This window comes from Callithrix jacchus, chromosome 14, assembly GCF_049354715.1.
Source record: "Callithrix jacchus isolate 240 chromosome 14, calJac240_pri, whole genome shotgun sequence".
NCBI classification, from domain to species: Eukaryota; Metazoa; Chordata; class Mammalia; order Primates; family Cebidae; genus Callithrix; species Callithrix jacchus.
The window spans coordinates 46,618,047-46,634,189 of NC_133515.1; the positions used below are offsets into that span (position 1 = coordinate 46,618,047).

Consider the following 16,143-nt stretch of genomic DNA (forward strand, 5'->3'; position numbering starts at 1 on the left):
ACAGGGACCAAATGGTCTGGGAATTTTTCTCTTATAATTCCACCATGTGTCCCTTTTGGCTCCACTTGGCATATAGAGATGAAGAGTGGACCTTTGTTAACACGTGTACTTGTGACAAGAGAATGGCTGAGAAAGGATTAGGCAGGTCAGAAGCCTTATCCAAGCACAACCCAGGGCCTTAAGCAGTGACAATCAATGGAAATAACTAACGGTCATCCAAAATAAGTTTTAACATGGCAGGGGTAGAGCCAGAGTTTACAGAGGATGAATCAAAATGATCTGAGATTTAAAAAAATAAAAACATATATTTTTCTTCCTCAACCAGGGATGGAGGGACAAAGGCAGGGACATGAATATTTTCGAATACCTTTTCAGCAGATTGATACCCATTTTTTCCCACCCACCATGAGAACTACCAGTCTAGTATATTAATTCCACCTGTCCATGATTTGACCTCACCCCATAGCTAGCATAGTATAGCCTCAGGCCACAATGAGCTGTAGCTGAGCACTGGCTGCTCCCTTTAGGTAGGACTGCCATCCTTGACGTCCCCCTCATGCGTTAGCATATGTTTTTACACTAGGTCTGCTGCCCTCCTGAATGTAATGAAATCCCTTGTTGAGCTTCAGGAGCTAGAAGGGATTCTGTCTTTAGTTGGCTCCATCCTGGCCCTTGCCCAGCCATGCATCTCCCTATAGGGTGAGGAGTTCTTGGGGACAAATGTACCCTCCTGTCAAGCAGCCACCCTCTCTTTTGGCCCAGGGCTTCCCAAACTGTAATATGCTTATATGATACACCTGAGGATCCTGCCAAAGTGCAGATTCTAACTCAGTGGGTAGGTCCAGAGTGAATCTGAGTCTGAAGTTTTAACAATCCCCCTGGTGCTATGGACTACACTTTAAGCATCAAGGGGCCACATCCTGCTCCAGGTACCCAGGCTCCTGGAAGTCCCTGAGCAGAGGATGCCAAGCTTGCATGGTTTCTCCCTGGCTCTCTTTTGAAGACAAATTGTGATTCTAGGCTTGTGAGGTGGCCAAGTGGGTGCTTAGAGTGGAGGCCTGCGGCCACAGGTTAAATGAGTATGGCACTTGAGTTACAGAATACATCCAGAGAACAGAAGAGAAATGGAGGTCATGGGATTGACTTGTATTGGGATCAGAGGTCACACACAAACCAACTCACTCCACGTTACCATATTCTAACATAGCATTCAAAGTAGTCCAAAAATTTTAAATTAAAAATTGTCCTTTTCAGTTGTTAATTAACATAGGAGGATAGAATTTTACTTTAACCATTTTTTAGCTTGATTATATATATATTTAAAAATAAAGATGTGAAATATGTGGGCCTTCATTTCTTGCTGCAGGCCCCAAAATTGTTAGAAGTGCTCCTGTTGTAGGTACTTAATTATGTAGCCACTCTTTACCTCTCATCTAGAACATTTGGAGTGTACACATCACGTGACAGAAGTTCAGATGTTTTACTTGGATAGTTCTTTTGTATTGACACGCACTTCTTTCCTATGTTACTTGAATTCACTTGCCTCTCATGGCCTTTTTAATATGCAGTTCAGGATTTTTTTGAGAGCATTAATATGTATATTGGACTATGTAATACTGAATTCTTTGGGATATGGAGCAATCACAGTTTCTTCTGGTTAAGAATGTTTGCAAATGTTACTGCACAGTTGAATGACAATGAAACCCACCCAGTTCAAAAGGTTGGCTTGCAATGTTGTTTGGCTTGTTTTTGTTGTTGTTTTATTGTTGTTCTTAATACATTCTCCTATTCTATCAGCACAGCATAGTTTTACAAGTCCCTGGTCAAGAGTCACATCTTAGCTGTACCACTTATAAGCTATGGAATTCTAACTTTTTCAGGCCTCTATATATTTTTGTCTCTAAAGTAGAGATAAGAATGTCACCTCATAGGGTTATAAAGAGGATGCAAGGATACATAAAAATATTTGGAGTGGTGTCTGATACATAATAATCACTCAATATTTTCTATTATTATTTGTTCACATTTCTTCTTGCTACTGAAGCTCTCTAAATGTTCTCTCATCCCATTGATTATTCTCTTCTTCAAAGTCCTTCATCTTCCATCATCATTTTGCTATTTAACTTTTTGCTTCTTGTCTTAGTCTGTGTCTGCTGCTATACCAGAATACAAAAGAGTGGGTAATTTATGTAGAAAATAGACTTATTTGGCTTATGGCACTGGAGGCTGCAAAGTCCAAGAACATGACACCAGCACCTGGAAACGGTCATCTGAAGGCAGAAGGCATCACATTGTGAGTAAGTGTGTGAGACAGAGAGAGAAGTGGGCTGAACTCATCTTTTTTTTTTTTTTTTTTTTTTTTTTTAATCAGAACTCCACTTCTGCATTAACTAACCCAGTCTGTGATAACAACATCAATCCTTTCATGAAGGCAGTGCCATCATGGTCTAATCACTTCTTAAATGTCCCACCTCTTTATAATGTTACAATGGCAATTAAATCTTTCAACATGAGTTTTGGAGGGGGCATTGAAACCATAGCATTTATATTCCATTTTTCATTATTAGTTTAATGTGTATGGATTTAAGAAAACTTTTTAAGAAAAATGGAAAGGGGAAATGGCTAAAAGAATAAAGGGGTTGGAGTCACCAGATAGCAAGGGTTAGAGAAGAGAAATCACAAAGTACTGAGTATCATCTAGCAGAACTTGGTGGGAAGGCTGGCATGCTCCTCCCATTGAGGGAAGGGGAAGGGTTACTTGAATTCAGTAAGAGCTTCCTACATCAGAGATAGGTTTATTTCCTTGTCCTCCCCCGCCCCATCCCCATCCTGCCATCCCACTCAACCATGGTAAACAATCTGAACATGACTATCATAAAGCTATACCCAGACAACAGTAATTGACAAAGGGATCATTAAGAAAAAAATAGGATTAGAGTGTAGGCTTTTGAAAAGGCATTAATTTGTATCCTGCATTCTCACTCACTGACAACTCTGTTAACTAAGAAAGGAAAATCTCAAGTCAGTTCCTTCCTACACTGTCACCCTTGTCTTTTCTCTCATTTGCTTAATGTAGCAAGTAGAGCCAACTTCAGCTGGAAATAGTGTAGGGCTTATTCTAGGCCACAATGTGGGAGCAAAACAACCGGAGATTGAGCCAAATCCTAATTTATTTACCCCCTTCTGACAGAGAGCAATGTTTATGTTTATTTCTGAGGCTGTGCTACGATGTGCAGTTCAAGTGCTCTGACACTTTAACACACCATGCAAAGTTAGCAGCCTGTTCTCCCTTTATTAATTTGTTGGTGAATATATTTGGATTTTCACTTCATGCCAATAAATGCAAGAAGGGATGCAGTTTTGACATTGTTTCTTTACCCTTGCACTCCATGTAAACCAAAGTTGTCTATCTGGCAGTGTAGTGACTATTTGTAAAACCCCTGTTTACTTAATCTGAATGTCCATTTCATTTCTGCTTGGTTTGCAAAATAAATGAAATGAACAAGTGTGTCAGAATTAGAATTGTGCGAGCCTGAAAAAGACATTTGGGTCACTGAGTGACTAAAAGCAATCTCTGTTTACATGTTTCTTCAGTCTCTGTCGCTGCAGCTGTGTCACAGCTTATAACAACTAATCCCTTTTTATTTATATTTTACTTTATTTTGTATTAAAGGCACTATTAAGCCACATCTTCCAAATGTGTCTGAGGTTTCATAACTATCTTAATAGTATATACACATTACAGTTAGGGCAGAGAACTTCCTCCAAGTCTGGGTTTTGTTAAGAGTGACTTTAAGAATAATAGTTTATAGGACAATTAAAATGTGTTAATCTGTATTTGAAAACTTGATCTGGTTAAAAATCAGTTCCCCGTCCACTTATATTTGCCAGATTCCTACATCATGTAGCTGGGGTTTTCCTGAGAGGTGGAAAGAGTGGGTGTGGAAAGAGATGGCTGGAGAAAGCCTGGGAGCTAAGCTGATTTTAGGCCTTTGGACTGAGGTCCTGTTAACATAACCTATGTTCTGCTTCAGGGGAAAATAATGCACGGAAGGGTTGGAAATGGGGCTTGAGCAAGCACACTTTTCATGCTCAACAAAGCCTAACATCATTTTACTATACGATTTGAGTTATGTGCATGCTTTTAATAAACTGATCCTCACAAAAAATAAATAGATTTGTTCTGCTTAAACTGGCATTCAAAGGGCTCAGAGGAATAAAAAAACCTTTAACACCTCTTGGGGATTGGAAGGTAACTTCACACTTCAGCTTCACGATGAGAACGTGTGATAACAATTTGACAGTAAGTAAGTGGATTCTATCCCAAGCCTTGGGGGTGGACTTGACCCTGAGCATAATGTGAGTCTGAGTCCAAGAGCTTCCCGCCCAGTAGGGGGTAGCCAAGCGCCAGCGACTGGGCAGGAATTCAACCCCATAGGTTCCATCCCTTCCCAGTGCCCACCAGCAACACAGCTTTCCCTTTCTTGAAGCTGAATTTCCCCTCCGGGCTTGGATTCTTAACTCTAAAAAAGAAACCTCTCACCTGAGGCCTCCACCTGAGAGCTGGAGCCTGTGCGATGGATTCTCTGGACAGGGACCCAAGGGAAGAGGTGGAAAAGTACATTTATTTGCCCAAGGCTTGGAATGAAATTGGAGGGTTGGGGTAGAGGCAGGTTTTACTCTTCTTCAGATTCATTTATTTGTCTCCCAGTGGGCAGAGGCTAAACGTTTCTGGGATAGAAAAGAGACAGAAGGTTAGGCCAGCTGCCCTGGTTCTCTGTGTGGGGTGGTGTGCATGTGTCTGTGGAGTGTGGGCGTGAGTGTGTTGTGTATATTTGTGGAAAGTGTGTGTGGGTGTGTATGTGTATAGGGTGTGTGTGGAGAGTATGTGGATGTGTGTGGAGGAGTGTGTGTGTATGTGGGTATGTATGTGTTTAGAGTAAATATGTGTGTGTGGAGAGCAAGTACATGTGTGGATATGTGCATCTGTATGTGGGTATATGTGTGTGTGAGGTGTATGTGTGTTGGGGTGTGTGTCTGTATGTGTGGTGTGTATATGTGTGGGGTGTATGTGGGTATGTGTGTTGGGTGTGTGTGGGTGTGTATGTATGTGTGGGAGAACTATGTGCATGTGTGTTTATGTGGATATGTGTGTGAGGTGTGTGTACGTGGATGTGGGTATATGTGAGGTGTGTGTGTGAGTGTGGGTGTATTTGGGTTTGCATGTGTGTGGGGTATGTATGTGTGTGGCGTATGTATGTGTAGCGTGTGTCTCTATATGGGTATGTGGGAAATGTGTGTATGTATGTGAGGTGTGTTTATGTGACTGTCAGTGTACTTGGGTATGCATGTGTGTGAGGTGTGTGTGTGGGGAGTGTGTGTAGGTGCATGTGGAGGGGTGTGTGTGGGTGTGCATATGTGTGTTGGGGGAGTATGTATATGTTTGTTTATGCGGGTATGTGCGTGGTATGTGTGGGGAGTGTATGTTAGGGACATGTGTTTGTGTGGCATGCATGTGTATCTGTGGGTGTGTGTACATAGGGCATGTGTACGAGGTGTGATGTGGGGGGAGTGTGGGTGTGATCATGTGGGTATGTATGCGTGTGTGGTGTGGATGTGCTTGGGGTATGTGTATCTGTGGGTGTGTATGTGAGTGGGTGTGTATTTGTGTGGGTGTGTATGTGTGTGGGGTGTAGGGGGGGAGTGTGGGTATGTGGGTGGTGTCAGGGGAGCCTGGATGGATCCCCCAGGATTGCCTGCTGAGGGTGGAACTCAGGGCTGACTGCTGGGCTGCAGGAAACAAAGAAATGCCAAGCTGAACTCGCAGATAGGAAGGAGGAGAGGTGGGACTGTGACAGGTCACTAAAGAAAAAACATTCTAAGAGAAGTCTGTGCTCCTTACTGTATGCTACAGGGGCTGAGCCTGTGTCCCTGCTGGCACCCGCTGGGAAGCCCCTGTGCTGGGTTCCCCCAGCTTCACCTTGTTGCTTCTCACAGGGCCCTTTTCTGTTGGCGCTGCTTCTTTCTGTTCTGTTGTCCCGCAGTGCAGTGAACCTTTACATTATGGGTTTCTGGTGTAGTTCTAACCTCTAATACACAACCATTACATCTTATCTCGTCTTCTAAATTACTCTAAAATCCAATTATAAAACCCTCTCTCCTTCAAGAGCACCCAACTTGCCACATTACTGAAATGCTGGGCTGCTCTTTTGTTTTTCTAAATTAATAATAACTACCATTTTCCGTCTGCTCTTACCATGGGACTCTTTTATATCACCACACAGCTTTCCAAAATGCATATTAAAATGCATTTTGCTGGGCTGCAACAAAGCTAAGGATGATTTTCTGAGTATTCATAAAAGATCTGTCAGTTGGGTTTTAGTATCAAAACATTTGAAAATACAATCCTTAAAGAAGAAATCATTTTAATATTTATCAGTTAAAATTTCATCACTTTCTTTTGTATGAGTAAAATAGACGTTCATCGCTTTTAAGGTTTTAAGATATTCAAATGAATTTTATTTGTTAATAAAAATTTTTATGGATTGAAAATTCTTAGTTTCCCTAAGATTTCAAAAGCACAAGCGATTTTTAAAATCCAGGTCCCCGGTGAGTTTCTTGAATCTGCAGGAAGGCAGTGACTATTCTTAAATATAGATTCAACTTCTATAAGTTATCAAAATATTTCAGGAAGAGAGAACGTGCCCAGAACATATAAGAAAAAGCTTTAACAGCATCAGGAATATCCTCAAACATTTTTCTGACAAAAGAATAGTTGTGGTTTTCAGTACTAGAAAATCGCTCTTAGGAAAATATGGTTAAGTTCAAATTTGATATTAGAAAAAGAAATTTGACTTGTTTTAGTGTTTTATAATCAAAGGCATGTAATTGAACTGTGATTGCTTTTCTTATTTGCAAATTCTTATTTTGGTTATGTGGAAAAAATATATTTGGCATACCTAAGGCATCTGATTATGCAGTAACAAAATATGCTTGCTGTGCAATTATTAAAAATGTGTGTATAGCTAATCAGCCACTCTGCTTCCAACTTCATGAGCTTGGGCAATGCTCAGTGGAGCTCTTCATTGTATAGTCTGTATTTGTGAATGATTCTTTTTCATGCTCAGACATCAGCTGCTTAAGATAAATACATTATAAAATGTAGTAAAGACTGGAAAAGTCCTAAAGGATAAATTAAATTTCATTCAAACATTTAAATAACAACCTAGATACGTATTTTCTGTAGTTATTGTGTCCTGAAGTTAAATCTTTACCCCCTTAAATATTAAATATAGGAGAGGCCAGCTGTTTCTTTAATAAGTTAGTTCTATTTAAGAGTTTTCAGAGGCCAAAGTGAAGGCCAAGGGAGAAGACCGTGCAACTGAAGCAGCACCACTAGGAATTTATAGGCTAAATGAGATGAACCAGAAGGATATGCTCATCACCAAATAACATCATTAAATAAAAATATAGGAACATGATTGTTATGAGCAACAACTCAGAAAAATCATAAATGATATATAAAAAACAAAAATTGTATTTTTTCATTCCTACAATAGATATTACATATACAGTATCAAAACATATGCAAATACATACTATATACTGTATGTTCTTTTGAGTTGTTTTGTACAAATAGACTCAATAATCTTAATTTAATCATAGTGGATGCATCCATATTATCATTTAGCATTTCAACTATGCATCCCAGCATAGCTTCATCTCCATCCCTCCCTCTCTTCCTTCCTTTTATAAAAAATTTCTGTGAAAATAAGAAAACAAGAAAACTTAAAGTTATTTTCCTTTGCACTTCTAAAAATTTAAAATAATTAATTTGTTATTGTTGTTTTGAGACAGAGTCTCCCTTCGTCACCCAGGCTGGAGTGTAGTGGCAAGATCTTGGCTCATTGCAGCCTCCACCTCTGGGGTTCAACCCATTCTCATCCCTCAGCTTCCCAAGTAATTGGGATTATAGTCACGTGTCCCCATGCCTGGCTAATTTTTTAATTTTTAGTAGAGACAGGGTTTTGCCATGTTGCCTAGTCTGGTCTTGGACTCCTGGCCTCAAGTGATTCTCCACACACAGCCTCCCAAAGTGCTGGGATTATTGATGTGAGCCACAGTTCCTGGCCATGCCTATAACTTTTAAATATTAACTTTTTGTTTCAGTGAAGGCTAAACATCACTATTGGATTGAATCTATTATAATTCACATGTTAGTTTAAAATTTAGATGTTTTCAGAATTGACATTATCTACTTTGTTTACATATTCAAACATTCTACTAATATATTCTTTGAGGCTTTTCAATCTTTTATTTCTAATTTTTAATAAATTTATAGTTAGTAAGTTAAATTTTCACCATTTGAACACAACAGATTGAGTTAACATAATTCCAATATATGGGCAGCCCTTGTAGAATTGATTTCCTTTTTTAAACCAAGAGTGCATCTCCTGTCATGTGTGAGTGTTGCATAGCAAACTTAAAAACAACATTTAAATTTACATCTCATTCGTTTTCATACTTTATGGGGCTTCATTTTTTTTTAATTAAGATTTTGGGAGCTTGCTGACAGGTTAATGTATGGACTATGTGATCTGTAAGCTCTTTAAAAATCTATTTAGCAAATAAAAAATGATCATGTAATACATGATATTTAAAAAGAGTTTCTGGAAGATAAACCATAGTGCCCTAATTTATAAGCTACTCCTAGCAGGTCTTTGGGGCTTTATGTCAATTTGGAGACACACCAGGTCTTGGACCACAAGAGCACCATTTGGGCTGATGTATCGGTAAATTACTTTTCAGTACGCTAGAGGACTGGAAGAGTCAACGCAGCTTCCAGAAAAACAGAACACCTGGCAATGTAACTCAGGTGGGAGGATGGCCGGATTGGATTTATCATAAGCATGTCTCAATTTCGACTTTAGAGCTCGAGATGTGACAGCGCATCAGGTCTTCTCCTCTCTTCTCTTCCACCCCCTACGTTTCTAGAGGACTTAGCATCAGTGTCCCTCCCTGCAGAGTTGCAGCACTGAGAGATTATTATGGTCTTAAAAGTGAAAGCCTATAATTTAAGGTCATAACACAATCTTTAAAATGGAGATTGAAATACAGTAGTATAAAATACATAAGGCATCAAGATGTAGCAAATGTCTTTTCTCATTGAATTTCTCCATTTACAAGAGGGTAGTAATACCAAATATATTTTCTTGAAATATATAGTATATTTTCCATATTGATTGTGTAGCTTTTTTATTTAAAGTGGAGCTGGTGACCTGTTAGAACCAAATTCCTTTCAATGCCTACTAAATAAAATGTTCTGGCCCTAAAAAAAAAAAAAAAAAAAAGGATAAAATAAATAAAATTATAAAGCCTAGAAAAGAAGTTTTCAACATTCTAAGATATAAAATATTTCTAGAAACATGGCAGAAATAAATACTAAGTGCAGAGAAGATCCCCAGTGCTATATCCTTGGCTTTGAAAACAAAGGATCTCAAGACATTCACCAAACTCTAAACATCCCCTTATCCACCTTTTAAGATTACATTTGTGTACTATTTCTTATGACATTTCGAAGCTTTTTTATAATTCTAGGTATTGATTTGAAAACACCAGTTTTTAATACTGAATCATGGTGCAATAAATTTTTCTGTGAATCAGTTTTTCAGCCACAAGAGGATAAACACTGTATGGAAAATGACTCTACTTTCACCAGGAAGGAAATGTCATGGGCTTCCGAATTGGGGTGAAAAAAATATTCTCGCAGCAGTGCCTATTGGAAATTACCAGGGATAAATGTCTTTTTTTTTTCTTGAAATAAAGTTCAAGGTAACATTTAAATGAATAATTATTTACCATCTTGTTAAATGCAGGGGTGTATGGCGGGCACCATCTATTAGTATAAATGCTTTTTCTGCTTAGAATGGCTCATTAGCTTTTTTGTAGGCTGTACTGGTTTTGAGAATCAAATTCAAAATCTCCTCTGATTTTGCTGTTCCATTTCTGGCAGCCGGCCAGTGGCAGATATGCATAATATTTCACTGTTAGACCTTGCAAACATTATATCCTGCTGTGCTAAAGAAAACATTGTGTTTCTTACCACATGAAAATAATCCATCACTTTTCAATCAGCACACAAAAAAAGCTCTACCTGTTTTTTCCATCAGACTCAAGAAAAATTAATGGCCCCAATGTGAAAGGTGGACCCTCCATATATGATCCATTAAAGTACAGACTAATCAAAATATATCTAGCATCTGATTTGCCAAGCAAGATGGAACAAAAGAGGTGTGATGAAAAAAATAGATCCTTCTAAGACCCATACAACCTCGTTCTATCAGTATTAACCTTATTTATTTTAAATGTGGGAGGACATAAATAAAAAATCATGAAATGAATCCGTTGAATTCAGTCAATTCAAATAGACACTGTATTTATCTGAAAGAGATGGCTAAAGACACTGTGGACTGGAAGAAATTTTTATAATAAAAATGTGTTTTAAAAAGTAAAGAAAGACTAGGAAACATAATATATTAAAGTAAAATTTTCTTTGGGAGTAAAAAAAAATCAGTATTTTATCAGCTTGTTCATGTCTTTAAAAATAATTTCATGCCTTTTGCAGTGCTGATGTTGTAGCTAGTTTTGAGTGAGGCATGAGGACGTTCCTTTCTAGGGCTCTACAACTTTTGTAACAATATTCTAATCAGAGAGATAGCAGCCATCTCAAAGGAGTGCCAATTAAAAAACAATCCATTTTATGACTTTAAACACATCTGTCGGAGTTGCTTGGACTTCTTTGCTACTGCCTGGTTCTGGGAAATTGTTTTCAATCTCTGTCTCCATCTCTTTCTCTTTCATTTTCTGTCCTCTGCCCCCCATCACTTATCCTCACCCTCTTTCGGCATGACCTGCATCTTACAGTTTAATGAATGTAATAAAAAATGCAGACAATGAAATGTAATGCTAATACTAAGAAGGTATCTAGACTAGTAAATAATTTTACACAAAAGTATATTTTTATAACCACAGGTTTAGGATTCCATACTGCATTTTTAACTAGTATTCCGGTTTCTTTCTTCTTTTTTTTTCCCATCTCAAATCTATGTTGAGACAGTCTTTATATTGGTCTTTCTAAAGCATAACTGTATTTATATCCCCTCTTATAACACAGTCTCCCTTTAGTTAACGTCCAGGGAATGAGAGAATAAAATTTCAGAGTTGGAAGGCTCAAATGTCATCATTTTACATATGAGCAAACAGCTTAGGGATTTTAAGGGATTTGTCCGATGATCCTCGGTTTGAGAATGATAGCTCCTGAATCTTCAGGAGCCCTAGTCCAGTACTTTCTCCACTATACAAGTGGTTCTCTCCTAGAGTAGTGCTTCTCAAACTTTAACTTGCATACAGATGACCTGAGGATCTTGTGAAAATCTACAATCTGATTCAGTCTGTCTGGAATTGGGCAGAAAATCTGCATTTCAAAAAGGTCCTAGGGCATGCTAATGATGGTTTAGAGACCACACTTGAGTTGCAAAGACCTAAGAAGGCTTTCAAATTCTTACACTGGTTTTCAAGGTGCTTTGAAGTATATTCCTGTGTCCCACTGTCCTGTATGAGCATTCCAGTATAGTTATGCAGAGTACTTGCTTGCTTATTGAATACTCTTTGAGTATTCTGACATTGACTTCTTCTCCTTCTTCTTTTCTTCCTCCTTCTCCTCTTCTTCCTCTTCTTCGTCTTCACAGAGTTATACTCTTGTTGCCTAGGCTGGAGTGCAATGGCACAATCTTGGCTCACCGCAACCTCCTCCTCCCGGGTTCAAGCGATTCTCCTACCTCAGCCTCCCGAGTAGCTGGGATTACAGGCATGTGCCACCATGTCCGGCTAATTTTATATTTTTAGTAGAGATGGGGTTTTTTCATGTTGTTCAGGCTAGTCTTGAACTCTCGACCTCAGGTGATCCGCCATTCTTGGCCTTCCAAAGTGCTGGGATGACAGGCATGAGCCACTGTGCCCGGCCAACTTTGACTTCTTTATTTATTCATCCTCTCACCTCTCTCAATTTGCAATTGCATATCTATACTTTCTTTCAATAGCAAAGTTATTTCCCATCTTCTCCATAAAGACTTTCTCATGAGCAAACATAAAATGATCTTTGTGTCTTCTGATTATTTCTATCACTCCTTAAAATCTTAATAAGTCAATAGCTACATATCGAATAAAAGAACACAACACATGTATAAGTGAATAAAATGGCAGCAGTGAATGAAATGCATGAAGTTGTAGAAGGCAAGAAAAGTTGAAATTCCCGAGCTCTGTGGAAAACCTCAGAATTAATAAAAAAAGTTTTCCTCCTTTTCATTTACTACATCTGGTGCTACAAATACTTCTGGGTTAACTGCAGAAAAATGAAGCTTAGAAGACTGTGAATTGTCATAGGTCAAGGATCACCAAAATTTTCTGTAAAGAACTAGATAGTATACAATCTGTCAACTGCATGGTTTCTATAGTAATTACTCAACTCTGCCATTATGGTAGGAAAGCAGCATTGGCAGTATGTAAACAAATGGATGTGGCAGGGTTCAATAATACTTTATTTACAAAGAGAGGCAGCAGCCAGATTTGGCCTGCCTGTAGTAGTTTATCAATCACTATCATAGATGATAACCAAATATATATTAAATAAGGACTTATTGAATCCACAGTTGTGATTTGTAGCTTAACCAACTCTAAAATGGGAGGTAAATCTTAGGAATTGGGCCAGGTCAGGGCAGAGAACAGAAGCATTGGGCAACACAAGAAATCCAAGAGATGTTTCAATGCAATAACCTTTTATGGAGACCAATCCAAATCATATATATAACATACCCAAACCCAATTTTCAAATCCCACTACCTTGACATAAAGGTGTGACACATGGGTCATGTAATTGGCAGCACCCTGTTAGAAATGCAGAATCTGAGGCCTCATTCTCACCCATTACCATTAGTGCAATCTGCATTTCACCAAGATTCTCAGATGATTCTTATGTACTTTATAGTTTGAGATCCCAAAATGAGGTATGTCAATGATCTGCATCAGAATCCTGCGGGAGCTGGGAAAAATATCAATTTTGGTCCAATCCCAGATGTACTTAATCAGTGTCATTGGGGATGACATCCCAAGTTTTAGAAATAAAAATCCACGTTGGAACTCTAAAACTCTTGATTGCGAACTACAAGATTGCTACTAGTTTTTTCTATTCCATCCTTTCTGGCTTCATTTTTAAGCAGCTTTACTTGTTTTATTTGTTAATCTCTTTCCTATTCTCTTTTTTATATTTTAAATTATTTTTTTACTGATACATAATATTTATACATATATATAAGGTACATGTGATATTTTGTTACATACATAGAACGTGTAATGATAAATTACGGTAATTGGGGTATCTATCACCTTAAGTATTCATTTCTATGTGTTAGGAACATTTCAAGACCTCTCTGTTAGGTATTTTAAAACATACAATACACTGTTGTTAACTATAGTGACTCTACTCTGCTGTCATTGTTTCCTTTTCCAGCTCTGAGTTGTTAGCTTTTCTTAACATAAGTGTGATCTTTACTTTTTCTTAAGTTTTGGTCAGCGTGAATGTATATCAATAAAATGATATGAAAACTATTTTATTATCTTACCAGATGGCACCAAGATTCCTCTTGTGGAGATGATTGTGTTTGGGAGAAGCTTTTGATGAGCCACTTGGAGTATAGAAGTGCAAAGACAAGCTCAAATAATAACGGTGATTAAAATGTTTTCTAAAAACGGAAAACCTATTAACTGCATGGCCTTCTGTTTTTGCCTGGGAGTGTGCAGGTTTGGGGTGGAGGTGAATTGCTTCCGAAACTAGTACACTTTGTTCTGCTTTTTCTTCTATACAATACTGGCTCAGTGGGAGAAAAAAAAAATCTCAATTGTATTAAGGGATATAGGATTTTGGAGCAAGGCAAGTGTCATGTGTTTGTGAGATGTGTGATACAAATTATCTTCTCTCATTCTTCTGCAACATCTTCACCAAAGTCTCCACTGCTTATTATGATTCTATTTTCTTACTGGATTTTTCTGGAGTTAGGGAGCAGAGTGAGGGAAGAACCAGAAGGCTGCCAAAATGTAAGTCATGGTAGACATGGTAGACAAATTGGCTGGAGAATAAGAGGAAAGCTGACATCGAAGTAACATCAGTATCTGACAAGAAGATTAGGGCCACCCTAATAATGTATCATTAATTTGCACATTTTAGGACAGAGTTTACAAATCCTTCTTTGCATCAAAATCATCATCGGTCCTTGGGTCTACTGCCATATATTCTTATTCAACTGGTCTGGAGTGCGACCCAGACATTCAACATTTTTTCAAGATCTCAGATGAATCTGAAATGTATAGCCAAGATTGAGAACTAAAGTGGAGAATCTAAAATAATCCAAACAATGCATGTTACGACAGATAAAGTAGAAAAGTACATACAGATATAATTCCTTTCTCTTTTTTGTCTCTTTCCTTCTTTCATCACACAAATGATTTTTTAAAATATACTTTAAGTTCTGGGGTATACATGTGCAGAATATGCAGGTTTGTTACATGGATATACAAGTGCCATGGTGGTTTGCCGCACCCATCAACCCATCAACCCATCATCTACATTAGGTATTTCTCCTAATGCTATCCCTCCCCTATCCCCCTACCCTCTGCTATTCCTCCCCTAGCCCCCCACCCCCTGACAGGCCCCAGTGTGTGATGTTCCCCTCCCTGTGTCCATGTGTTCTCATTGTTCCACACCCACTTATGAGTGAGAACATGTGGTGTTTGGTTTTCTGTTCTTGTGTCAATTTGCTGAGAATGATGGTTTCCAGTTTCATCCACGTCCCTGAAAAGGACATGAACTCATTCTGCTTCTTGGACTTTTGGCTAAGATCAATTGTACAAATGATTTTTAAACTATTTTTCTGATAATTTTTATTAATAAATACCCAATAAATGTGTTACATTACTAACAAAGAGAGAAAAATAACATGAACCTAATCAATTAGCATAGATTTATCTAAAATATTGTAAACTATGGCTTCTTGATTATTACAAAATGTTCATAAATAATATACATTTTGTAGTAATATAAATATGTGCACATCTGGCTTTACAGTTATATGATTATATATCCGTCTACATTACTTTCAAATGGCCTTTCTTCAGGTTAGCAAATTTCTCAGAAACCATTGTTTTAAAGAGCCATTTTATTTTAGTCTAGGTGTTGAAGGCTTGGGTTATTTTGAAAGAAATAGTACATTTAAAATGTAGACATGCATTTAATGAGTATTCTTTTTTTTTAATTTTTTATTTCATTTTAGGTTTTGGGATACATATGCAGAACATGCAAGACAGTTGCATAGGTACACACATGGCAGTGTGTTTTGCTTCCTTTCTCCCCTTCACCCACATTTGGCATTTCTCCCCAGGCTATCCTTCCCCAGCTCCCCCTCCCGCTGGCCCTCCCCTTTTCCCCCCAATAGACCCCAGTGTTTAGTACTCCCCTCCCTGTGTCCATGTGTTCTCATTTTTTCATCACCCACCTATGAGTGAGAATATGCGGTATTTCATTTTCTGTTCTTGTGTCAGTTTGCTGAGAATGATGTTCTCCAGATTCATCCATGTCCCTACAAACGACACAAACTCATCATTTCTGATTGCTGCATAATATTCCATGGTGTATATGTGCCACATTTTCCCAATCCAGTCTATCATCAATGGTCATTTGGGTTGATTCCAGGTCTTTGCTATTGTAAACAGTGCTGCAATGAACATTCGTGTGCATGTGTTCTTATAGTAGAATGATTTATAGTCCTTTAAATGTATACCCAGTACGCTCTGTAATAACTCAACATTGTAAAGGCTACAGAGAAATGGGAAAGAAGTACAGATGAGAAGACTGAAGGTAAGCTGTATAAAGAAAAAATTCATTGGTAATAAAGAATTCATTAATAGATTGACTCATGGAGTTCAGCACTGAGTCAGCCGCAAATCTGCAGCTAGGATTGACTGGCTGCTACGCCAAGGGATTGGGATGAAAGTAATACGCGAGGTATTAAGTTGGATACTCCAGAAAAATCTCTC

At 38.2% G+C, this 16,143-nt stretch overlaps 1 long non-coding RNA gene across 2 annotated transcripts in view; it reads left to right on the forward strand.

Moving 5' to 3' along the window:
• The window catches only part of LOC128929614 (uncharacterized), a 182,709-nt gene extending 167,591 nt beyond the window's left edge, over nt 1–15,118 (forward strand). For both annotated transcript variants that reach the window (XR_008476358.2, XR_008476359.2), the window contains exon 4: nt 13,680–15,118. This is a non-coding gene — a long non-coding RNA (uncharacterized LOC128929614). The remainder of the gene's footprint in view (nt 1–13,679) is intronic.
• Nucleotides 15,119–16,143: the final 1,025 nt, after the last annotated feature.